The sequence below is a fragment of the Ipomoea nil genome, unplaced genomic scaffold, assembly GCF_001879475.1.
Source record: "Ipomoea nil cultivar Tokyo-kokei standard unplaced genomic scaffold, Asagao_1.1 scaffold3100, whole genome shotgun sequence".
NCBI lineage: Eukaryota > Viridiplantae > Streptophyta > Magnoliopsida > Solanales > Convolvulaceae > Ipomoea > Ipomoea nil.
In genome coordinates, this window is record NW_017619528.1 from 3,444,583 (window position 1) to 3,470,630 (window position 26,048).

Below are 26,048 nucleotides of genomic sequence, written 5' to 3' on the forward strand. Positions count from 1 at the left end.
AAAAAACCCAAAAAAATCAAAACATAATAAAAAAATAAAAATATAAGTAGAATTTGAAAATCACAAATACCTTTATGTGTTCTAAACAATTTCTTTAGTAGTTTATATGTATCTTTCACTTTATTTTACCTTTTTCAAATTCTTAAACAATTTTTGAGTGCTATAAATTGTGGTGTAGTGTGTTGGTTCAAGGATCATCTTTGTGGCATAAGTGAGGTGAAAAATCTTTAAAAAAAGATTTAAAAATATATTTAAAAATAAATGAGAGTGTTTTATTTATTTATTCAATTTTTTTTTTTTGCTTTAATCTCAGAGATTCTACTCCGCAGAATCAGCCACCTACACATGTACCACAAATAAATAAATAAGTGTCGTGGTATGGTTTATGAGTACATACAAAATTGAAAACCCAAACAAGTCTGGCGTAAAATGGCGAGGTTTTTGGGGAAGTTCTCTTAGGTAAAAGTCAAAATAGAAAAATAATGAGTGAACTTTGGAAGAGACGAGCAATTGCATTTCAATTTTAATAAATGTCTTGATCCTTATTTCCTTCATGTTTTGCTCCTGCAATGTGATAGAATATTTCTGAATTAGGTTTAGGATGAATTTGGTGAAATTTTCATAATTTTTCTATTGAGTTTTTGTATAGTAGACAATGTAGCTTGTCTGGGTGGTGTAGTTGGTTATCACGCTAGCCTCACACACTAGAGGTCCCCAATTCAAACTTGGGCTAAGACATGATAATTTACTTCCAAGCTCTGCTTTTTTTTACTAGGAAATAAGTGTTTGGTTGACAACTTTTTAAAACACATCTATGGATTTAATTACTTCTCGAATTAAAAATCTCATTCCATAATTAAAAATCGTATCATTCTAATTTACTTAGTAAAAAGAAAAGAAAAAAATGTAGTTGTCTGGGTGGTGTAGTTGGTTATCACGCAAATCTAACACATTAGTGGTCCCTAGTGCAAACCTGGGCTCAAACATGTTATTTTGCATTCCACCTGTGTTTTTACCAGGATATGTTTTGAAATTATATTGGTAAGTATTTTCCTTTCTTAATTATACTTTCATAGATTTTAGTGTATGTTTCGTACATGAGTTTACACATTAGAAATGAGAATAAAAATCATTGGTAGTGCTTGGTTGACAACTTTATAAAACACAAGTATGGATTTGATTACCCCTCTTACTAAAAATCACATTCCCTATTTATAAACGGTAACATTCCGATTAGATTAGTAATAAGAAAGTAGAAAGTGTAGCTTGTCTGGGTGGTGTAGTTGGTTATCATGCTAGTCCAACACACTAGAGGTCCCCAGTTCAGACATAGACATGTTAATTTACTTTTAAGCTATTCGTTTTTTTACAAGGAAATTAGTGTTTGGTTGACAACTTTATAAAACACAAGTATGGATTTGATTTCCCCTCTTACTAAAAATCACATTCCCTATTTATAAACGGTAACATTATGATTTGATTAGTAATAAGAAAGTAGAAAGTGTAGCTTGTCTGGGTGGTGTAGTTGGTTATCAGGCTAGTCTCAGACACTAAAGTTCCCCAGTTCAAACCTGGGTTCAGACATAGACATGTTAATCTACTTCTAAGCTCTTCGTTTTTTTACAAAGAAATTAGTGTTTGGTTGACAACTTTTTAAAACACACCTCGGGATTTAATTACTTCTCGAATTAAAAATCTCATTCCTTAATTAAAAATCGTATCATTCTAATTTAGTTAGCAAAAAGAAAATAAAAAATGTAGTTGTCTGGGTGGTGTAGTTGGTTATCACGCAAATCTAACACATTAGTGGTCCCTAGTGCAAACCTGGGCTCAAACTTGTTATTTTGCTTTCCACCTGCGTTTTTTCAAGGAGATGTTTTGAAATTATATTGGTAAGTATTTTCCTTTCTTAATTATACTTTGATAGATTTTAGTGTATGTTTCGTACATGAGTTTACACATTAGAAATGAGAATAAAAATCATAGTTAGTGTTTGGTTGACAACTTTATAAAACACAAGTATCGATTTGATTACCCCTATTATTAAAAATCACATTCCCTATTTATAAACGGTAACATTCCGATTAGATTTGTAATAAAAAGTAAAAAGTGTAACTTGTCTGGGTGGTGTAGTTGGTTATCATGCTAGTCTACTCACTAGAGGTTCCCAGTTCAAACCTGTACTCAGACATGTTAATTTACTTCTAAGCTCTTCGTAGTTTTACAAGGAAATTAGTGTTTGGTTGACAACTTTTTAAAACACACCTCTGGATTTAATTACTTCTTGAATTAAAAATCTCATTCCATATTTAAAAATTGTATCATTCTAATTTAATTAGTAAAAAGAAAATAAAAAATGTAGTTGTCTGGGTGGTGTTGTTGGTTATCATGCAAATCTAACATATTAGTGGTCCCTAGTGCAAACCTGGGATCAAACATGTTATTTTGCTTTCCACCTGCGTTTTTACCAGGAGATGTTTTGAAATTATATTGGTAAGTATTTTACTTTCTTAATTATATTTTGTTAGATTTTAGTGTATATTTCGTACAAAAGTTTACACATTAGAAATGAGAATAAAAATCATAGTTAGTGTTTGGTTGACAACTTTATAAAACACAAGTATGGATTTGATTACCCCTCTTACTAAAAATCACATTCCCTAATTATAAACGGTAACATTCCGATTAGATTAGTAATAAGAAAGTAGAAAGTGTAGCTTGTCTGGGTGGTGTAGTTGGTTATCATGCTAGTCTCACACACTAGAGGTCCCCAGTTCAAACTTGGGTTCAAACATAGACATGTTAATTTACTTCTAAGCTCTTCGTTTTTTTCCAAGGAAATTAGTGTTTGGTTGACAACTTTTTAAAACACACCTCTGGATTTAATTACTTCTCGAATTAAAAATCTCATTCCATAATTAAAAATCGTATCATTCTAATTTAGTTAGTAAAAAGAAAACAAAAAAATGTAGTTGTCTGGGTGGTGTAGTTGTTTATCACGCAAATCTAACACATTAATGGTCCCTAGTGCAAACCTGGGCTCAAACATGTTATTTTGTTTTCCACCTGTGTTTTTACCAGGAGATGTTTTGAAATTATATTGGTAAGTATTTTCCTTTCTTAATTATACTTTGATAGATTTTAGTGTATGTTTCGTACATGAGTTTACAAATTAGAAATGAGAATAAAAATCATAGTTAGTGTTTGGTTGACAACTTTATAAAACACAAGTATCGATTTGATTACCCCTATTATTAAAAATCACATTCCCTATTTATAAACGGTAACATTCCGATTAGATTTGTAATAAAAAGTAAAAAGTGTAACTTGTCTGGGTGGTGTAGTTGGTTATCATGCTAGTCTACTCACTAGAGGTTCCCAGTTCAAACCTGTACTCAGACATGTTAATTTACTTCTAGGCTCTTCGTAGTTTTACAAGGAAATTAGTGTTTGGTTGACAACTTTTTGAAACACACCTCTGGATTTAATTACTTCTTGAATTAAAAATCTCATTCCATATTTAAAAATTGTATCATTCTAATTTAATTAGTAAAAAGAAAATAAAAAATGTAGTTGTCTGGGTGGTGTTGTTGGTTATCATGCAAATCTAACATATTAGTGGTCCCTAGTGCAAACCTGGGATCAAACATGTTATTTTGCTTTCCACCTGCGTTTTTACCAGGAGATGTTTTGAAATTATATTGGTAAGTATTTTACTTTCTTAATTATATTTTGTTAGATTTTAGTGTATGTTTCGTACAAAAGTTTACACATTAGAAATGAGAATAAAAATCATAGTTAGTGTTTGGTTGACAACTTTATAAAACACAAGTATGGATTTGATTACCCCTCTTACTAAAAATCACATTCCCTAATTATAAACGGTAACATTCCGATTAGATTAGTAATAAGAAAGTAGAAAGTGTAGCTTGTCTGGGTGGTGTAGTTGGTTATCATGCTAGTCTCACACACTAGAGGTCCCCAGTTGAAACTTGGGTTCAAACATAGACATGTTAATTTACTTCTAAGCTCTTCGTTTTTTTCCAAGGAAATTAGTGTTTGGTTGACAACTTTTTAAAGCACACCTCTGGATTTAATTACTTCTCGAATTAAAAATCTCATTCCATAATTAAAAATCGTATCATTCTAATTTAGTTAGTAAAAAGAAAACAAAAAATGTAGTTGTCTGGGTGGTGTAGTTGTTTATCACGCAAATCTAACACATTAATGGTCCCTAGTGCAAACCTGGGCTCAAACATGTTATTTTGTTTTCCACCTGTGTTTTTACCAGGAGATGTTTTGAAATTATATTGGTAAGTATTTTCCTTTCTTAATTATACTTTGATAGATTTTAGTGTATGTTTCGTACATGAGTTTACAAATTAGAAATGAGAATAAAAATCATAGTTAGTGTTTGGTTGACAACTTTAAAAAACACAAGTATCGATTTGATTACCCCTATTATTAAAAATCACATTCCCTATTTATAAACGGTAACATTCCGATTAGATTTGTAATAAAAAGTAGAAAGTGTAACTTGTCTTGGTGGTGTAGTTGGTTATCACGCTAGTCTCACACGCTAGAGGTTCCCAGTTCAAACCTTCACTTAGGCATGTTAATTTACTTCTAAGCTCTTCGTATTTTTACAACGAAATTAGTGTTTGATTGACAACTTTTTAAAACACACCTCTGGATTTAATTGCTTCTTGAATTAAAATCTCATTCCATAATTAAAAATTTTATCATTCTTATTTAATTAGTAAAAAGAAAATAAAAAATGTAGTTGTCTGGGTGGTGTTGTTGGTTATCATGCAAATCTAACATATTAGTGGTCCCTAGTGCAAATCTGGGCTCAAACATGTTATTTTGCTTTCCACCTGCGTTTTTACCAGGAGATGTTTTGAAATTATATTGGTAAGTATTTTCCTTTCTTAATTATACTTTGATAGATTTTAGTGTATGTTTCGTACATGAGTTTACAAATTAGAAATGAGAATAAAAATCATAGTTAGTGTTTGGTTGACAACTTTATAAAACACAAGTATCGATTTGATTACCCCTATTATTAAAAATCACATTCCCTATTTATAAACGGTAACATTCCGATTAGATTTGTAATAAAAAGTAGAATGTGTAACTTGTCTTGGTGGTGTAGTTGGTTATCACGCTAGTCTCACACGCTAGAGGTTCCCAGTTCAAACCTTCACTTAGGCATGTTAATTTACTTCTAAGCTCTTCGTATTTTTACAACGAAATTAGTGTTTGATTGACAACTTTTTAAAACACACCTCTGGATTTAATTGCTTCTTGAATTAAAATCTCATTCCATAATTAAAAATTTTATCATTCTTATTTAATTAGTAAAAAGAAAATAAAAAATGTAGTTGTCTGGGTGGTGTTGTTGGTTATCATGCAAATCTAACATATTAGTGGTCCCTAGTGCAAATCTGGGCTCAAACATGTTATTTTGCTTTCCACCTGCGTTTTTACCAGGAGATGTTTTGAAATTATATTGGTAAGTATTTTCCTTTCTTAATTATATTTTGTTAGATTTTAGTGTATGTTTCGTACATGAGTTTACACATTAGAAATGAGAATAAAAATCATAGTTAGTGTTTGGTTGACAACTTTATAAAACACAAGTATCGATTTGATTACCCCTATTATTAAAAATCACATTCCCTATTTATAAACCGTAACATTCCGATTAGATTTGTAATAAAAAGTAAAAAGTGTAACTTGTCTGGGTGGTGTAGTTGGTTATCACGCTAGTCTCACACACTAGAGGTTCCCAGTTCAAACTTGTGCTTAGGCAAGTTAATTTACTTTTAAGCTCTTCGTATTTTTACAAGGAAATTAGTGTTTGGTTGACAACTTTTTAAAACACACCTCTGGATTTAATTGCTTCTAGAATTAAAAATCTCATTCCATAATTAAAAATTGTATCATTCTAATTTAATTAGTAAAAAGAAAATAAAAAATGTAGTTGTCTGGGTGGTGTTGTTGGTTATCATGCAAATCTAACATATTAGTGGTCCCTAGTGCAAATCTGGGCTCAAACATGTTATTTTGCTTTCCACCCGCGTTTTTACCAGGAGATGTTTTGAAATTATATTGGTAAGTATTTTCCTTTCTTAATTATATTTTGTTAGATTTTAGTGTATGTTTCGTACATGAGTTTACACATTCGAAATGAGAATAAAAATCATAGTTAGTGTTTGGTTGACAACTTTATAAAACACAAGTATGGATTTGATTTCCCATCTTACTAAAAATCACATTCCCTATTTATAAACGGTAACATTATGATTTGATTAGTAATAAGAAAGTAGAAAGTGTAGCTTGTCTGGGTGGTGTAGTTGGTTATCACATTCCCTATTGCAAACCTGGCCTCAAACATGTTATTTTGCTTTGCACCTGCATTTTTACCAGGAGATGTTTTAAAATTATATTGGTAAGTGATGGATATATTGGACCCGGATCGAACCGACCCGGAGAGACGGACCCGAGAAGCCCCTCGGCCCAGTCAATTGGGCCGTGGCCGAGTCGGCCCAAGGCATCTCGGCCTTGGGCCGAGTCGGCCACAGATGGGCTCGGTGCACCCGAGCCCACCACCATGGACTCGGCCACTGCCGAGCCGGTCCATGGTGGACTCGGCTAGGCCGAGCTCGGCACGTGCCTAGCTCGGCCGTGCCGAGTCGGTCTGCCTTGGACCCGGTCCCGGAGGGGACGCGGTCAACGCGGACCGATCCAACTAACCCCGATCCTAGGGGTGCGGTTGGGGGGTTTAAGCTGATATGAAAAGCCTCCCTCTTGTCCTAAACAGGGACACGACACACAACACAATAGATTCCTGAATTGCTATCTTCTAGCTTTATTGTCCTAATCATGCCTTGTAATAGCTTATTAGCGATAATTAATACAATATACGGTCCCTACGACCTTATTATATCTCTGCGTCGTATTATTTATTTCGTACGTATACTTATCCGGGTATAATAATTCGGGCTACCCCCGGGGAATTAAATCCATCATTGGTGCTCTTGTTGAGAGCTGCTGTACCAGCTCAAGCGTGTATTCAGTGGTCCACCGCGACCAGCTACCATGACAAGGTCGAGATCCAACTCTCGACCACACCAACGGTTCCCGTGGCACCCAGCTCGCCGCAACCGGGAACGGCCCCAACGGGGCCCCAGCCTCCAACCGGCCGCATCCACCAGGTCAGGGGACTTGAGAGATCACCTCAACAACCATACCGCAGTGGTGGGGTGCCAGCTTCCATCGCCCCTCCTCCAAATCTCGCCCCGCTACAGGAGGCGGCGGTTACCCTTTAGCAATCGTCTACGACTTTGGCTCACCTCACAGAGGGTCCCCAAGGAGGTGCGCACGACGGTCTGGAGGCCACACAAAGGACGCCGACCCCGCCTCCACCTCCCATTTGGCCCGAGATAGGTTGGGCCCAACGCCAACCCCTAACGCACTACAAGCGGAGGAATCATGTCCCCGAAGTTCGCCAAGCCGCGGGCCCCGAGCTTCGCCGCGACGCGAGTACGCTTCCCGAGCTGAGAGGTCGGGAAACAAATGGTCAAGCTCCAAGCACCAACCGCGAAGAGGTCGAGCAGCTCTGTAAGCGAATGAACGAGCTCCCGGAGGGGATGGTCGCGCCCCAACAAGCTACCACCTTGTTGACCCACCCTGTTGAGGGGCTCCAAAGAGGTGTCCGAAATCATGTCCCCGAAGGTCGCCAAGCCGCGGGCCCCAAGCTCCGCCGCGACGCGAGTAGGCCTCCCGAGCTGAGAGGTCGGGAAACAAATGGTCGAGCTCCAAGCACCAATCGTGAAGAGGTCGAGCAGCTCAGTAAGCGAATGAACGAGCTCCCGGAGGGGATGTTCGCGCCCCAACAAGCTACCACCTTGTTGACCCACCCCGTTGAGGGGCTCTAAAGAGGTGTCCGAGCCCTCTTGCTTGGCCCCGACGTCTCTCGAGGGGTGCCTACATTTACCCCGCCCCTCCCAAGCGGGCGTGATAGCCGAACCCCAGGAGCTCAAATATTGACATATGTTCTTATTAACCCATGGTTGCAGTCGTGCGTGCCGCCCCCGATCTTGGCATTTACCTAACGGTAGTACATGGGGGACGCCCCACTCACTACCTAACGGAAGAACATGTTATGGGTTGCTTGCCCCTTGACAAGGTAGAAGCCAAGCCGGTGGGGAGAACCTACATAGTTCCCCGTTACAAGAAGTCCTCCAATGACACCTTGCTACATTAGGTGTCAGTCATAGAGGAGGTCCACAAAGGGACTTGCCCGGTCCACCGGGAGGTCCGTCCCCTCCAGTGATGTTTTAAGAGGTGGAGCATCCCCTCCAAAGATGTTGCAAGAGGTGATCCGTCATCTCTAACGATGTTTCAAGAGGTCGTCTGTCCTCTCCAATGATGTTTCAAGAGGTTGTTCGTCCTCTCCAATGATGTTTCAAGAGGTGGAACGTCTCCTCCAACGATGTTTTAAGAAGTAGAGCGTCCCCTCCAAAGATGTGGCAAGAGGTGGTCCATCCTCTTAAATGATGTTCCAAGAGGTGGGACGTCTCATCCTACAACGTTTTAAGAGGTGGAGCGTCCCCTCCAACGATGTTTCAATTCCCTCCATCGATGTTGTAAAAATCGAGTACTCACCCGACCTCCCCAAGCGTACCCTAAGGGGAACGAGGTCCGACCTCGCGTACCAACCCCGACGGAGGAGCCCGGTGGCTTAGTCCAGGAGGACTAGGCTCATGCGGGTAACATACCCTAAGGGGGAACGAGGTCCAACCTCGCGTACCAACCCCGACGGGAGAGTCCAATGGCTTAGTCCGGCAGGACTTGGCTCATGCGAGTAACATACCCTAAGGGGCACGAGGTCCGACCTCGCGTACTAACCCTGACGGAGGAGCCCGGTGGCTTAGTCCAGGAGGACTAGGCTCATGCGGGTAACATACCCTAAGGGGGCACGAGGTCCAACCCCGACGGAAGAGCTCGGTGGCTTAGTCCGGCAGGACTCGGCCCAAGCGGCTTGCACACCCTAAGGGGGCACGAGGTCCGACCTCGCGTACCAACCCCGACGGGAGAGTCCGATGGCTTAGTCCGGCAGGACTTGGCTCATGCGGGTAACGTACCCTAAGGGGGCACGAGGTCCGACCTCGCGTACCAACCCCGACGGAAGAGCTCGGTGGCTTAGTCCGGCAAGACTCGGCCCAAGCAGCTTGCGTACCCTAAGGAGGCACGAGGTCCGACTTCGCGTACCAACCCCGACGGGAGAGTCCGATGGCTTAGTCCAGCAGGACTTGGCTCATGCGGGAAACATACCCTAAGGGGGCACGAGGTCCAACCTCGCGTACCAACTCCGACGGAAGAACTCGGTGGCTCAGTCCGGCAGGACTCGGCCCAAGCGGCTTGCGCACCCTAAGGGGATACCAACCCCGATGGGAGAGTCCAATGGCTTAGTCCGGCAGGACTCGGCCCAAGCGGCTTGCACACCCTAAGGGGGCACGAGGTCCGACCTCGCGTACCAACCCCGACGGGAGAGTCCGATGGCTTAGTCCGGCAGGACTTGGCTCATGCGGGTAACGTACCCTAAGGGGGCACGAGGTCCGACCTCGCGTACCAACCCCGACGGAGGAGCCCGGTGGCTTAGTCCAAGAGGACTAGGCTCAAGCGGTTAACATAAGGCATTGTGCTAAAAAAAAAATAAAATTGAATCAATAAGGGAGAGCTGATTGTCCATTCAAAACGCCAAGTCAATACAATGTGCCCACCTCCCGGAAGCAAGAGGATAAGGTGTGCCCACCTCCCAGAAGCAAGAGCATAGAGTATGCCCACCTCCTGGAGGCAAGAGCGTAAGGTGTGCCCACCTCTCGGAAGCAAGAGCATAAGATGTGCCCAACTCCGGGAGGAGAATCATGCTTATCGAAGCAAGGTACAAAAGGACACACCTCCCGGAGGGGGCCATAAGATTTGCCCACCTCCCGGAGGGGAGACATAAAATATGCCCACCTCCCGGAGGGGAGTCATAAAATGTGCCCACCTCCAGGAGGGGAGACATAAAATGTGCCGACCTCCCGGAGGAGAGACACAAATGTGCCTACCTCCGAGAGGAGAGGCATGTTAGGAAAAGTACAAAGTTGTGGAGCAGAAGACGGAACCCATATGATAAAGAAGGGACGATGCTAATCAAGCCGCTATCAAGTCTAATCCTTGAGGTTGGGGTCGGCCACGTTGGGGTCGGTCACGTTGGGGTCGGCCACGTTGGGGGGTCGGCCACGTTGGGGTCGGTCACGTTGGGGTCGGCCACGTTGGGGTCGGCCACGTTGAGGGGTCGGTCACGTTGGGGTCGACCATGTTGGGGTCGGCCACGTTGAGGGGTCGGCCACGTTGAGGGGTCGGCCACGTTGAGGGGTCGGCCACGTTGGGGTCGGTCACGTTGGGGTCGGCCGTGTTGGGGTCGGCCGTGTGGGGCTCGGACCCATGGAGTGCGACTCGTGTTTACTCTCCTTCATTAACGAACCTTGGCCCAAGACGCCTCGACACAAGGCACCTCGGCCCAAGAGGGGCTACCTCATGAGCTCACCCAAGAAGAGGACGACTACCTCATGAGCTCGCCCAAAAGTGAACTCAGAAATCAAAGTCTCATACACGATTCCAGGGAGTCCAAGACTTGTTAGTGTTATTGCGGAAGAGAAGAAGTCCCGATTGCGATGGGATCACACCAAAGTCGGTCAAAGAGGAATGCGAAAGAGAAGAAGTCTCGCTCATGATGGATATATTATGATTTGAGCAAACCGACCCGGGAAAGCGGAACAAGGAAGTATGGAGTAGACCCGGGGCACAGTGGTTGGGCCCCGTGCTCGGCCCAAGGAGCCTCGGTCATGGTGAGCTCGGCCACAGGAGGTCGGCTAATTATCAACTCGGGACAATCGCGCAGGAGTCGGCTCGCAAGGTGTCTACTCTCTATCGTTGTCGACTTATCACAACAAAGAGAGTGGGGGACTCGTGATGGATATATTGGACCCGGATCGAACCGACCCGGAGAGACGGACCCGAGAAGCCCCTCGGCCCAGTCAATTGGGCTGTGGCCGAGTCGGCCCAAGGCATCTCGGCCTTGGGCCGAGTCGGCCACAGATGGGTTCGGTGCACCCGAGCCCACCACCATGGACTCGGCCACTGCCGAGCCGGTTCATGGTGGACTCGGCTAGGCCGAGCTCGGCACGTGCCCAGCTCGGCCGTGCCGAGTCAGTCCGCCTTGGACCCGGTCCCGGAGGGGACGCGGTCAACGCGGACCGATCCAACTAACCCCGATCCTAGGGCTGCGGTTGCGGGGTTTAAGCTGATATAAAAAGCCTCCCTCTTGTCCTAAACAGGGACACGACATACAACACAATAGATTCCTGAATTGCTATCTTCTAGCTTTATTGTCCTAATCAAGCCTTGTAATAGCTTATTAGCGATAATTAATACAATATACGGTCCCGGCGACCTACGGTCCCTGCGACCTTATTATATCTCTGTGTCGTATTATTTATTTCGTACGTATACTTATCCGGGTTTAATAATTCGGGCTACCCCGGGGAATTAAATCCATCACTAAGAATTTTCCTTTCTTAATTATATTTTGATAGATTTTAGTGTATGTTTCGTACATGAGTCTACACATTAGAAATGAGAATAAAAATCATAGTTAGTGTTTGGTTGACAACTTTATAAAACACAAGTATGGATTTGATTACCCCTATTATTAAAAATCACATTCCCTACTTATAACCGGTAACATTCCGATTAGATTAGTAATAAGAAAGTAGAAAGTGTAACTTGTTTGGGTGGTGTAGTTGGTTATCACGCTAGTCTCACACATTAGAGGTCCCAAGTCAAACCTGGGCTCAGACATGTTAATTTACTTCTAAGCTCTTCGTTTTTTTACAATGAAATTACTGTTTGGTTGACAACTTTTTAAAACACACCTCTGGATTTAATTACTTCTCGAATTAAAAATTGTATCATTCTAATTTAGTTAATAAAAAGTAAATAAAAAATGTAGTTGTCTGGGTGGTGTAGTTGGTTATCACGCAAATCTAACACATTAGTGGTCCCTAGTGCAAACCTGGGCTCAAACATGTTATTTTGCTTTCCACCTGTGTTTTTACCAGGAGATGTTTTGAAATTATATTGGTAAGTAATTTCCTTTCTTAATTATACTTTGATGGATTTTAGTGTATGTTTCGTACATCAGTTTACACATTAGAAATGAGAATAAAAATCATAGTTAGTGCTTGGTTGACAACTTTATAAAACACAAGTATGGATTTGATTACCCCTTCAATTAAAAATCATATTGCCTAATTATAAACGGTAACATTTCGGTCAGATTTCTAATAAGAAAGTAGAAAATGTAGCTTGTCTGTGTGGTCTAGTTGGTTATCACACTAGTCTCATAGACTGGTGGTCCCCAATTTAAACCTGGGCTCAGACATGTAAATTTGCTTCTAAGCTCAATTTTCTTCGTTTTTTTACAAAGAAATTAGTGATTGGTTGACAACTTTTTAAAGCACACCTCTAGATTTAATTACTTCTCGAATTAAAAATCGTATCATTCTAATTTAGTTAGTAAAAAGAAAATAAAAAATGTAGTTGTCTGGATGGTTGAAAATAAAAAATGTAGTTGTCTGGGTGGTGTAGTTGGTTATCATGCAAATCTAACACATTAGTGGTCCCTAGTGCAAACCTGGGCTCAAACATGTTATTTTGCTTTCCACCTGTGTTTTTACCAGGAGATGTTTTGAAATTATATTGGTAAGTATTTTCCTTTCTTAATTATACTTTGATGGATTTTGGTGTATGTTTCGTACATGAGTTTACACATTAGAAATGAGAATAAAAATCATTGTTAGTGCTTGGTTGACAACTTTATAAAACACAAGTATGGATTTGATTACCCCTACAATTAAAAATCAAATTCCTTAATTATAAACGGTAACATTTCGATTAGATTTCTAATAAGAAAGTAGAAAATGTAGCTTGTCTCTGTGGTGTAGTTGGTTATCACACTAGTCTCATAGACTGGAGGTCCCCAATTCAAACTTGGGGTCAGACATGTAAATTTGCTTCTAAGCTCTTCGTTTTTGTACAAGGAAATTAGTGTTTAGTTGACAACTTTTTAAAACACACCTCTGGATTTAATTACTTCTCGAATTAAAAATCTCATTCCATCATTAAAAATCTTATCATTCTAATTTAGTTAGTAAAAAGAAAATAAAAAATGTAGTTGTCTGGGTGGTGTTGTTGGTTATCACGCAAATCTAACACATTAGTGGTCCCTAGTGCAAACCTGAGCTCAAACATGTTATTTTGCTTTCCACCTGTGTTTTTACCAGGAGATGTTTTGAAATTATATTGTTAAGTATTTTCCTTTCTTAATTATACTTTGATGGATTTTAGTGTATGTTTCGTACATTAGTTTACACATTAGAAATGAGAATAAAAATCATAGTTAGTGCTTGGTTGACAACTTTATAAAACACAAGTATGGATTTGATTACCCCTTCAATTAAAAATCATATTGCCTAATTATAAACGGTAACATTTCGATCAGATTTCTAATAAGAAAGCAAAAAATGTAGCTTGTCTGTGTGGTCTAGTTGGTTATGACACTAGTCTCATAGACTGGTGGTCCCCAATTCAAACCTGGGCTCAGACATGTAAATTTGCTTCTAAGCTCTTCGCTTTTTTACAATGAAATTAGTGATTGGTTGACAACTTTTTAAAGCACACCTCTGGATTTAATTACTTCTTGAATTAAAAATCGTATCATTCTAATTTAGTTAGTAAAAAGAAAATAAAAAATGTAGTTGTCTGGATGGTTGAAAATAAAAAATGTAGTTGTCTGGGTGGTGTAGTTGGTTATCACGCAAATCTAACACATTAGTGGTCCCTAGTGCAAACCTGGGCTCAAACATGTTATTTTGCTTTCAACCTGTGTTTTTACCAGGAGATGTTTTGAAATTATATTGGTAAGTATTTTCCTTTCTTAATTATACTTTGATGGATTTTGGTGTATGTTTCGTACATGAGTTTACACATTAGAAATGAGAATAAAAATCATTGTTAGTGCTTGGTTGACAACTTTATAAAACACAAGTATGGATTTGATTACCCCTACAATTAAAAATCAAATTCCTTAATTATAAACGGTAACATTTCGATCAGATTTCTAATAAGAAAGTAGAAAATGTAGCTTGTCTGTGTGGTCTAGTTGGTTATGACACTAGTCTCATAGACTGGTGGTCCCCAATTCAAACCTGGGCCCAGACATGTAAATTTGCTTCTAAGCTCTTCGCTTTTTTACAATGAAATTAGTGATTGGTTGACAACTTTTTAAAGCACACCTCTGGATTTAATTACTTCTCGAATTAAAAATCGTATCATTCTAATTTAGTTAGTAAAAAGAAAATAAAAAATGTAGTTGTCTGGATGGTTGAAAATAAAAAATGTAGTTGTCTGGGTGGTGTAGTTGGTTATCACGCAAATCTAACACATTAGTGGTCCCTAGTGCAAACCTGGGCTCAAACATGTTATTTTGCTTTCCACCTGTGTTTTTACCAGGAGATGTTTTGAAATTATATTGGTAAGTATTTTCCTTTCTTAATTATACTTTGATAGATTTTAGTGTATGTGTCGAACATCAGTTTACACATTAGAAATGAGAATAAAAATCATTGTTAGTGTTTGGTTGACAACTTTATAAAGCACAAGTATGGATTTGATTACCCCTAAAATTCAAAATCAAATTCCCTAATTATAAACGGTAATATTTCAATTAGATTTCTAATAAGAAAGTAGAAAATGTATCTTGTCTGTGTGGTGTAGTTGGTTATCACACTAGTCTCATAGACTGGAGGTCCCCAATTCAAACCAGGGCTCAGACATGTAAATTTGCTTCTAAGCTCTTTGTTTTTTTACAAGGAAATTAGTGTTTAGTTGACAACTTTTTAAAACACACCTCTGGATTTAATTACTTCTCGAATTAAAAATCTCATTCCATCATTAAAAATCGTATCATTCTAATTTAGTTAGTAAAAAGAAAATAAAAAATGTAGTTGTCTGGGTGGTGTTGTTGGTTATCACGCAAATCTAACACATTAGTGGTCCCTAGTGCAAACCTGGGCTCAAACATGTTATTTTGCTTTTCACCTGTGTTTTTACCAGGAGATGTTTTGAAATTATATTGGTAAGTATTTTCCTTTCTTAATTATACTTTGATGGATTTTAGTGTATGTTTCGTACATCAGTTTACACATTAGAAATGAGAATAAAAATCATAGTTAGTGCTTGGTTGACAACTTTATAAAACACAAGTATGGATTTGATTACCCCTTCAATTAAAAATCATATTTCCTAATTATACACGGTTACATTTCGATTAGATTTCTAATAAGAAAGTAGAAAATGTAGCTTGTCTGTGTGGTGTAGTTGGTTATCACACTAGTCTCATAGACTGGTGGTCCCCAATTCAAACCTGGGCTCAGACATGTAAATTTGTTTCTAAGCTCTTCGTTTTTTTTACAAAGAAATTAGTGTTTAGTTGACAACTTTTTAAAACACACCTCTGGATTTAATTACTCCTTGAATTAAAAATCTCATTCCATCATTAAAAATCGTATCATTCTAATTTAGTTAGTAAAAAGAAAATAAAAAATGTAGTTGTCTGGGTGGTGTTGTTGGTTATCACGCAAATCTAACACATTAGTGGTCCCTAGTGCAAACCTCGGCTCAAACATGTTATTTTGCTTTCCACCTGTGTTTTTACCAGGGGATGTTTTGAAATTATATTGGTAAGTATTTTCCTTTCTTAATTATACTTTGATAGATTTTAGTGTATGTTTCGAACATCAGTTTACACATTAGAAATGAGAATAAAAATCATAGTTAGTGCTTGGTTGACAACTTTATAAAACACAAGTATGGATTTGATTACCCCTACAATTAAAAATCAAATTCCCTAATTATAAACGGTAATATTTCAATTAGATTTCTAATAAGAAAGTAGAAAATGTAGCTTGTCTGTGTGGTGTAGTTGGTTATCACACTAGTCTCATAGACTGGAGGTTCCCAATTCAAACCAGGTCTCAAACATGTAAATTTGCTTCTAAGCTCTTCGTTTTTTTACAAGGAAATTAGTGTTTAGTTGACAACTTTTTAAAACACACCTCTAGATTTAATTACTTCTCGAATTAAAAATCTCATTCCATAATTAAAAATCGTATCATTCTAATTTAGTTAGTAAAAAGAAAATAAAAAATGTAGTTGTCTGGGTGGTGTGGTTGGTTATCACGCAAATCTAACACATTAGTGGTCCCTAGTGCAAACCTGGGCTCAAACATGTTATTTTGCTTTCCACCTGTGTTTTTACCAGGAGATGTTTTGAAATTATATTGGTAAGTATTTTCCTTTCTTAATTATACTTTGATAGATTTTAGTGTATGTTTCGTACATGACTTTACACATTAGAAATGAGAATAAAAATCATAGTTAGTGCTTGGTTGACAACTTTATAAAACACAAGTATGGATTTGATTACCCCTACAATTAAAAATCATATTTCCTAATTATAAACGGTAACATTTCGATTAGATTTCTAATAAGAAAGTAGAAAATGTAGCTTGTCTGTGTGGTGTAGTTGGTTATCACACTAGTCTCATAGACTGGTGGTCCCTAATTCAAACCTGGGCTCAGACATGTAAATTTGCTTCTAAGCTTTTCGTTTTTTTACAAAGAAATTAGTGTTTAGTTGACAACTTCTTAAAACACACCTCTGGATTTAATTACTTCTCGAATTAAAAATCTCATTCCATCATTAAAAATCGTATCACTCTAAATTTGTTATTAAAAAGAAAATAAAAAATGTAGTTGTCTGGGTGGTGTTGTTGGTTATCACGCAAATCTAACACATTAGTGGTCCCTAGTGCAAACCTGGGCTCAAACATGTTATTTTTCTTTCCACCTGTGTTTTTACCAGGAGATGTTTTGAAATTATATTGGTAAGTATTTTCCTTTCTTAATTATACTTTGATAGATTTTAGTGTATGTTTCGTACATGAGTTTACACATTAGAAACGAGAATAATAATCATAGTTAGTGTTTGGTTGACAACTTTATAAAACACAAGTATGGATTTGATTACCCCTATTATTAAAAATCACATTCCCTATTTATAAACGGTAACATTCCGATTAGATTAGTAATAAGAAAGTATAAAGCGTAACTTGTCTGGGTGGTGTAGTTGGTTATCATGCTAGTCTCACACACTAGAGGTCCCCAGTTCAAACCTGGGTTCAGACATGTTAATTTACTTCTAAGCTCTTCGTTTTTTTACAAGGATATTAGTGTTTGGTTGACAACTTTTTAAAACACACCTCTGGATTTAATTACTTCTCGAATTAAAAACCGTATCATTCTAATCTAGTTAGTAAAAAGAAAATAAAAAATGTAGTTGTGTGGGTGGTGTTGTTGGTTATCACGCAAATCTAACACATTTGTGGTCCCTAGTGCAAACCTGGGCTCAAACATGTTATTTTGCTTTCCACCTGTGCTTTTACCAGGAGATGTTTTAAAATTATATTGGTAAGTATTTTCCTTTTTTAATTATACTTTGATAGATTTTAGTGTATGCTTCGTACATGAGTTTACACATTAGAAATGAAAATAAAAATCATAGTTAGTGCTTGGTTGACAACTTTATAAAACACAAGTATGGATTTGATTACCCCTACAATTAAAAATCAAATTCCCTAATAATAAACGGTAACATTTCAATTAGATTTCTAATAAGAAAGTAGAAAATGTAGCTTGTCTGGGTGGTGTTGTTGGTATCACACTAGTCTCATAGACTGGAGGTCCCCAATTCAAACCTGGGCTCAGACATGTAAATTTGGTTCTAAGCTCTTTTTTTTTTTTTTACTAGAAAATTAGTGTTTGGTTGACGACTTATTAAAACATAACTATGGATTTAATTACTTCTCGAATTAAAAATCTCATTCCATCATTAAAAATTGTATCATTCTAATTTAGTTAGTAAAAAGAAAATAAAAAATGTAGTTGTCTAGGTGGTGTTGTTGGTTGTCACGCAAATCTAACACATTAGTGGTCCCTAGTGCAAACCTGGGTTCAAACATGTTATTTTGCTTTCCACCTGTGTTTTTACCAGGAGATGTTTTGAAATTATATTGGTAAGTATTTTCCTTTCTTAATTATACTTTGATAGATTTTAGTGTATGTTTCATACATGAGTTTACACATTAGAAATGAGAATAAAAATCATAGTTAGTGTTTGGTTGACAACTTTATAAAACACAAGTATGGATTTGATTAACCCTATTATTAAAAATCACATTCCCTATTTATAAACGGTAACATTCCGATTAGATTAGTAATAAGAAAGTAGAAAGTGTAACTTGTCTAAGTGGTGTAGTTGGTTATCACGCTAGTCTCACACACTTGAGGTCCCCAATTTAAACTTGGGCTCAGACATGTTAATTTACTTTTAAGCTCTTTGTTTTTTTACAAGGAAATTAGTGTTTGGTTGACAACTTTTTAAAACACACCTCTGGCTTTAATTACTTCTCGAATTAAAAATCGTATCATTCTAATTTAGTTAGTAAAAAGAAAATAAACAATGTAGTTGTCTGGGTGGTGTTGTTGGTTATCACGCAAATCTAACACATTAGTGGTCCCTAGTGCAAACCTCGGCTCAAACATGTTATTTTGCTTTCCACCTGTGTTTTTACCAGGAGATGTTTTGAAATTATATTGGTAAGTATTTTCCTTTCTTAATTATACTTTGATAGATTTTAGTGTATGTTTCGTACATGAGTTTACACATTAGAAATAAGAATAAAAATCATAGTTAGTGCTTGGTTGACAACTTTATAAAACACAAGTATGAATTTGATTACCCCTACAATTAAAAATCAAATTCCCTAATTATAAACGGAAACATTTCGATTAGATTTCTAATAAGAAAGTAGAAAATGTAGCTTGTCTAGGTGGTGTAGTTGGTATCACACTAGTTTCATAGACTGGAGGTCCCCAATTCAAACCTGGGCTCAGACATGTAAATTTGGTTCTAAGCTCTTTTTTTTTTTTTTTGATTTTTTTTTTTACTAGAAAATTAGTGTTTGGTTGACGACTTATTAAAACATAACTATGGATTTAATTACTTCTCGAATTAAAAATCTCATTGCATCATTAAAAATCGTATCATTCTAATTTAGTTAGTAAAAAGAAAATAAAAATGTAGTTATCTAAGTGGTGTTGTTGGTTGTCACGCAAATCTAACACATTAGTGGTCCCTAGTGCAAACCTGGGCTCAAACATGTTATTTTGCTTTCCACCTGTGTTTTTACCTGGAGTTGTTTTGAAAATATATTGGTAATTATTTTCCTTTCTTAATTATTCTTTGATAGATTTTAGTGTATGTTTCGTACATGAGTTTACACATTAGAAATGAGAATAAAAATCATAGTTAGTGCTTGGTTGACAACTTTATAAAACACAAGTATGGATTTGATTACCCCTACAATTAAAAATCAAATTCCCTAATTATAAACGGTAACATTTCGATTAGATTTCTAATAAGAAAGTAGAAAATGTAGCTTGTCTGGGTGGTGTTGTTGGTATCACACTAGTCTCATAGACTGGAGGTCCCCAATTCAAACCTGGGCTTAGACATGTAAATTTGGTTCTAAGCTCTTTTTTTTTTTTTTTTTACTAGAAAATTAGTATTTGGTTGACGACTTATTAAAACATAACTATGGATTTAATTACTTCTCGAATTAAAAATCTCATTCCATCATTAAAAATCGTATCATTCTAATTTAGTTAGTAAAAAGAAAATAAAAAATGTAGTTGTCTAGGTGGTGTTGTTGGTTGTCACGCAAATCTAACACATTAGTGGTCCCTAGTGCAAACCTGGGCTCAAACATGTTATTTTGCTTTCCACCTGTGTTTTTACCAGGAGATGTTTTGAAATTATATTGGTAAGTATTTTCCTTTCTTAATTATACTTTGATAGATTTTAGTGTATGTTTCGTACATGAGTTTACACATTAGAAACGAGAATAATAATCATAGTTAGTGTTTGGTTGACAACTTTATAAAACACAAGTATGGATTTGATTACCCCTATTATTAAAAATCACATTCCCTATTTATAAACGGTAACATTCCGATTAGATTAGTAATAAGAAAGTAGAAAGTGTAACTTGTCTGAGTGGTGTAGTTGGTTATCACGCTAGTCTCACACACTTGAGGTCCCCAATTTAAATTTGGGCTCAGACATGTTAATTTACTTTTAAGCTCTATGTTTTTTTACAAGGAAATTACTGTTTGGTTGACAACTTTTTAAAACACACCTCTGGCTTTAATTACTTCTCCAATTAAAAATCGTATCATTCTAATTTAGTTAGTAAAAAGAAAATAAACAATGTAGTTGTCTGGGTGGTGTTGTTGGTTATCACGCAAATCTAACACATTAGTGGTCCCTAGTGCAAACCTCGGCTCAAACATGTTATTTTGCTTTCCACCTGTGTTTTTACCAGGAGATGTTTTGAAATTATATTGGTAAGTATTTTCCTTTCTTAATTATACTTTGATAGATTTTAGTGTATGTTTCGTACATGAGTTTACACATTAGAAATGAGAATAAAAATCATAGTTAGTGTTTGGTTGACAACTTTATAAAACACAAGTATGGATTTGATTACCCCTATTATTAAAAATCACATTCCCTATTTATAAACGGTAACATTCCGAAAAGATTAGTAATAAGAAAGTAGAAAGTGTAACTTGTCTGGGTGGTGTTGTTGGTCATCACGCTAGTCTCACACACTAGAGGTCCACAGTTCAAACCTGGGCTCAATCAAACATGTTAATTTACTTCTAAGCTCTTCGTTTTTTTACAAGGAAATTAGTGTTTAATTGACAACTTTTTAAAACACACAAATGGATTTAATTACTTCTCGAATTAAAAATCATATCATTCTAATTTAGTTAGTAAAAGAAAATAAAAAATGTAGTTGTCTGGGTGGTGTAGTTGGTTATCACGCAAATCTAACACATTAGTGGTCCCTAGTGCAAACCTGGGCTCAAACATGTTATTTTGCTTTCCACCTGTGTTTTTACCACGGGATGTTTTCAAATTATATTGGTAAGTATTTTCCTTTCTTAATTATACTTTGATAGATTTTAGTGTATGTTTCGTACATCAGTTTACACAATAGAAATGAGAATAAAAATCATAGTTAGTGTTTGGTTGACAACTTTATAAAACACAAATATGGATTTGATTACCCCTACAATTAAAAATCATATTCCCTAATTATAAATGGTAACATTTCGATTAGATTTCTAATAAGAAAGTAGAAAATGTAGCTTGTCTGGGTGGTAGTTGGTTATCGCACTAGTCTCATAGACTGGAGGTCCCCAATTCAAACCAGGGCTAAAACATGTAAATTTGGTTCTAAGCTCTTTTTTTTTTTACTAGAAAATTAGTGTTTGGTTGACGACTTATTAAAACATAACTATGGATTTAATTACTTCTCGAATTAAAAATCTCATTCCATCATTAAAAATCGTATCATTCTAATTTAGTTAGTAAAAAGAAAATAAAAAATGTAGTTGTCTGGGTGGTGTTGTTGGTTATCACGCAAATCTAACACATTAGTGGTCCCTAGTGCAAACCTGGGCTCAAACATGTTATTTTGCTTTCTACCTGTGTTTTTACCAGGAGATGTTTTGAAATTATATTGGTAAGTATTTTCCTTTCTTAATTATACTTTGATAGATTTTAGTGTATGTTTCGTACATGAGTTTACACATTAGAACTGAGAATAAAAATCATAGTTAGTGTTTGGTTGACAACTTTATAAAACACAAGTATGGATTTGATTACCCCTATTATTAAAAATCACATTCCCTATTTATAAACGGTAACATTCCGATTAGATTAGTAATAAGAAAGTAGAAAGTGTAACTTGTCTCGGTGATTTAGTTGGTTATCACGCTAGTCTCACATACTAGAGGTCTCCAGTTCAAACCTGGGCTCAGGCATGATAATTTACTTTTAAGCTCTTCGTTATATTACAAGGAAATTAGTGTTTGGTTGACAACTTTTTAAAACACACCTCTGGATTAAATTACTTCTCGAATTAAAAATCGTATCATTCTAATTTTAGTTAGTAAAAAGAAAATAAAAAATGTAGTTGTCTGGGTGGTGTAGTTGGTTATCACGCAAATCTAACACATTAGTGGTCCCTAGTGCAAACCTGGGCTCAAACATGTTATTTTGCTTTCCACCTGTGTTTTTACCAGGAGATGTTTTGAAACTATATTGGTAAGTATTTTCCTTTCTTAATTATACTTTGATAGATTTTAGTGTATGTTTCATACATGAGTTTACACATTAGAAATGAGAATAAAAATCATAGTTAGAGCTTGGTTGACAACTTTATAAAACACAAGGACGAATTTGATTACCCCTACAATTAAAAATCATATTCCCTAATTATAAACGGTAACAGTTCGATTAGATTTCTAATAAGAAAGTAGAAAATGTATCTTGTCTGTGTGGTGTAGTTGGTTATCACACTAGTCTCATAAACTGGAGGTCCCCAATTCAAACCTGGGCTCAGACATGTAAATTTGCCTCTAAGCTCTTCGTTTTTTTACAAGGAAATTAGTGTTTGGATGACAACTTTTTAAAACACACCTCTGGATTTAATTACTTCTCGAATTAAAAATCGTATCATTCTAATTTAGTTAGTAAAAAGAAAATAAAAAATGTAGTTGTCTGGGTGGTGTAGTTGGTTATCATGCAAATCTAACACATTTGTGGTCCCTAGTTTAAACCTAGGCTCAAACATGTTATTTTGCTTTCCACCTGTGTTTTTACCAGGACATGTTTTGAAATTATATTGGTAAGTATTTTCCATTCTTAATTATGCTTTGATAGATTTTAGTGTATGTTTCGTACATGAGTTTACACATTAGAAATGAGAATAAAAATCATAGTTAGTGCTTGGTTGACAACTTTATAAAACACAAGTATGGATTTGATTACCCCTACAATTAAAACTCATATTCTCAAATTATAAATGGTAACATTTCGATTAAATTTCTAATAATAAAGTAGAAAATGTAGCTTGTCTATGTGGTGTAGTTGGTTATCACACTAGTCTCATAGACTGGAGGTCCCCAATTCAAACTTGGGATCAGACATGTTAATTTACTTCTAAGCTCTTCGTTTTTTTACAAGGAAATTAGTGTTTGGTTGACAACTTTTTAAAACACACCGCTGGATTTAATTACTTCTCGAATTAAAAATCGTATCATTCTAATTTAGTTTGTAAAAAGAAAATAAAAAATGTAGTTGTCTGGGTGGTGTAGTTGGTTATCACGCAAATCTAACACATTAGTGGTCCCTAGTGCAAACCTGGGCTCAAACATGTTATTTTGCTTTCCACCTGTGTTTTTACCAGGAGATGTTTTGAAATTATATTGGTAAGTATTTTACTTTCTTAATTATGCTTTGATAGATTTTAGTGTATGTTTCGTACATGAGTTTACACATTAGAAATGAGAATAAAAATCATACTTAGTGCTTGGTTGACAACTTTATAAAACACAAGTATGGATTTGATTACCCCTATTATTAAAAATCACATTCCCTATTTATAAACGGTAGAATTCCGATTAGATTAGTAATGAGAAAGTAGAAAGTGTAACTTGGTTGGGTGTTGTAGTTGGTTATCACACTAGTCTTATACATTATAGGTCCCCAGTTCAAACTTGGGCTCGGACATGTTAATTTACTTCTAAGCTCTTCGTTTTTTGACAAGGAAATTAGTGTTTGGATGACAACTTTTTAAAACACAACTCTGGATTTAATTACTTCTCGAATTAAAAATAGTATCATTCTAATTTAGATAGTAAAAAGAAAATAAAAAATGCAGTTGTCTGGGTGGTGTAGTTGGTTATCACGCAGATCTAACACATTAGGGGTCCCTAGTGCAAACCTGGCCTCAAACATGTTATTATGCTTTCCACCTGTGTTTTTACCAGGAGATGTTTTAAAATTATATCGGTAAGTATTTTCCTTTCTTAATTATACTTTGATAGATTTTAGTGTATGTTTCGTACATGAGTTTACACATTAGAAATGAGAATAAAAATCATAGTTAGTGTTTGGTTGACAGCTCAATAAAACACAAGTATGGATTTGATTACCCCTATTATTAAAAAACACATTCCCTATTTATAAACGGTAACATTACGGGTAGATTAGTAATAAGAAAGTAGAAAGTGTAACTTGTTTGGGTTGTGTAGTTGGTTATCTTGCTAGTCTCACACACTAGAGATCCCCAGTTCAAACTTGGGCTTAGACATGTTAATTTACTTCTAAGCTCTTCGTTTTTTTACAAGGAAATTAGTGGTTGGTTGACAACTTTTAAAAACACACCTCTGGATTTAATTACTTCTCGAATTAAAAATCTCATTCCATCATTAAAAATCGTATCATTCTAATTTAGTTAGTAAAAAGAAAATAAAAAATGTAATTGTCTGGGTGGTGTTGTTGGTTATCACGCAAATCTAACACATTAGTGGTCCCAAGTGCAAACCTGGGCTCAAACATGTTATTTTGCTTTCCACCTGTGTTTTTACCAGGAGATGTTTTGAAATTATATTGGTAAGTATTTTCCTTTGTTAATTATACTTTGATAGATTTTAGTGTATGTTTCGTACATCAGTTTACACATTAGAAATGAGAATAAAAATCATAGTTAGTGTTTGGTTGACAACTTTATAAAACACAAGTATGGATTTGATTACCACAAAAATTAAAAATCAAATTCCCTAATTATAAACGGTAACATTTCGATTAGATTTCTAATAAGAATGTAGAAAATGTAGCTTGTCTGGGTGGTGTAGTTGGTATCACACTAGTCTCATAGACTGGAGGTCGCCAATTCAAACCTGGGCTCAGATATGTAAATTTGGTTCTAAGCTCTTTCTTTTTTTTTTTTTTTACTAGAAAATTAGTGTTTGGTTGATGACTTATTAAAACATAACTATGGATTTAATTACTTCTCGAATAAAAAATCTCATTCCATCATTAAAAATCGTATCATTCTAATTTAGTTAGTAAAAAAGAAAATAGAAAATGTAGTTGTCTAGGTGGTGTTGTTGGTTGTCATGCAAATCTAACACATTAGAGGTCCCTAGTGCAAACCTGGGCTCAAACATGTTATTTTGCTTTCCACCTGTGTTTTTACCAGGAGATGTTTTGAAATTATATTGGTAAGTATTTTCCTTTCTTAATTATACTTTGATAGATTATAGTGTATGTTTTGTACATGAGTTTACACATTAGCAATGAGAATAAAAATCATAGTTAGTGTTCGGTTGACAACTTTATAAAACACAAGTATGGATTTGATTAACCCTATTATTAAAAATAACATTCCCTATTTATAAACGGTAACATTCCGATTAGATTAGAAATAAGAAAGTAGAAAGTGTAACTTGTCTGGGTGCTGTAGTTGGTTATCACGCTAGTCTCACACACTAGAGGTCCCTAGTTTAAACCTGGGCTCAGACATGTTAATTTACTTCTAAGCTCTTCGTTTTTTTACAAGGAAATTAGTGTTTGGTTGACAACTTTTTAAAACACACCATTGGATTCAATTACTTCTCGAATTAAAAATCATATCATTCTAATTTAGTTAGTAAAAGAAAATAAAAAATGTAGTTGTCTGGGTGGTGTAGTTGGTTATCACGCAAATCTAACACATTAGTGGTCCCTAGTGCAAACCTGGGCTCAAACATGTTATTTTGCTTTCCACCTGTGTTTTTACCATGAGATGTTTTGAAATTATATTGGTAAGTATTTTCCTTTCTTAATTATACTTTGATAGATTTTAGTGTATGTTTCGTACATGAGTTTACACATTAGAAATGAGAATAAAAAT

At 36.3% G+C, this 26,048-nt stretch overlaps 12 non-coding genes across 12 annotated transcripts; all 12 read left to right on the forward strand.

The window, feature by feature from the left end:
* Nucleotides 1-1,510: 1,510 nt before the first annotated feature.
* TRNAL-CAG lies at nt 1,511-1,584 on the forward strand. Its single transcript has one exon. It is a non-coding gene; the product is annotated as a tRNA-Leu (tRNA).
* A 1,136-nt stretch (nt 1,585-2,720) lies between these two features.
* TRNAV-CAC lies at nt 2,721-2,794 on the forward strand. Its single transcript has one exon. It is a non-coding gene; the product is annotated as a tRNA-Val (tRNA).
* Nucleotides 2,795-3,931: 1,137 nt separating this feature from the next.
* On the forward strand, nt 3,932-4,005 carry TRNAV-CAC. The gene has a single exon. It is a non-coding gene; the product is annotated as a tRNA-Val (tRNA).
* Nucleotides 4,006-5,741: 1,736 nt separating this feature from the next.
* On the forward strand, nt 5,742-5,815 carry TRNAV-CAC. The gene has a single exon. It is a non-coding gene; the product is annotated as a tRNA-Val (tRNA).
* Nucleotides 5,816-11,843: 6,028 nt separating this feature from the next.
* Nucleotides 11,844-11,916, forward strand: TRNAV-CAC. Its single transcript has one exon. It is a non-coding gene; the product is annotated as a tRNA-Val (tRNA).
* Nucleotides 11,917-13,649: 1,733 nt separating this feature from the next.
* On the forward strand, nt 13,650-13,723 carry TRNAM-CAU. The gene has a single exon. It is a non-coding gene; the product is annotated as a tRNA-Met (tRNA).
* A 540-nt stretch (nt 13,724-14,263) lies between these two features.
* Nucleotides 14,264-14,337, forward strand: TRNAM-CAU. Its single transcript has one exon. It is a non-coding gene; the product is annotated as a tRNA-Met (tRNA).
* A 1,143-nt stretch (nt 14,338-15,480) lies between these two features.
* On the forward strand, nt 15,481-15,554 carry TRNAM-CAU. Its single transcript has one exon. It is a non-coding gene; the product is annotated as a tRNA-Met (tRNA).
* Nucleotides 15,555-16,687: 1,133 nt separating this feature from the next.
* On the forward strand, nt 16,688-16,761 carry TRNAM-CAU. The gene has a single exon. It is a non-coding gene; the product is annotated as a tRNA-Met (tRNA).
* A 529-nt stretch (nt 16,762-17,290) lies between these two features.
* TRNAV-CAC lies at nt 17,291-17,364 on the forward strand. The gene has a single exon. It is a non-coding gene; the product is annotated as a tRNA-Val (tRNA).
* Nucleotides 17,365-22,641: 5,277 nt separating this feature from the next.
* Nucleotides 22,642-22,715, forward strand: TRNAM-CAU. Its single transcript has one exon. It is a non-coding gene; the product is annotated as a tRNA-Met (tRNA).
* A 2,889-nt stretch (nt 22,716-25,604) lies between these two features.
* Nucleotides 25,605-25,678, forward strand: TRNAV-CAC. The gene has a single exon. It is a non-coding gene; the product is annotated as a tRNA-Val (tRNA).
* The last annotated feature ends 370 nt before the right edge of the window (nt 25,679-26,048 follow it).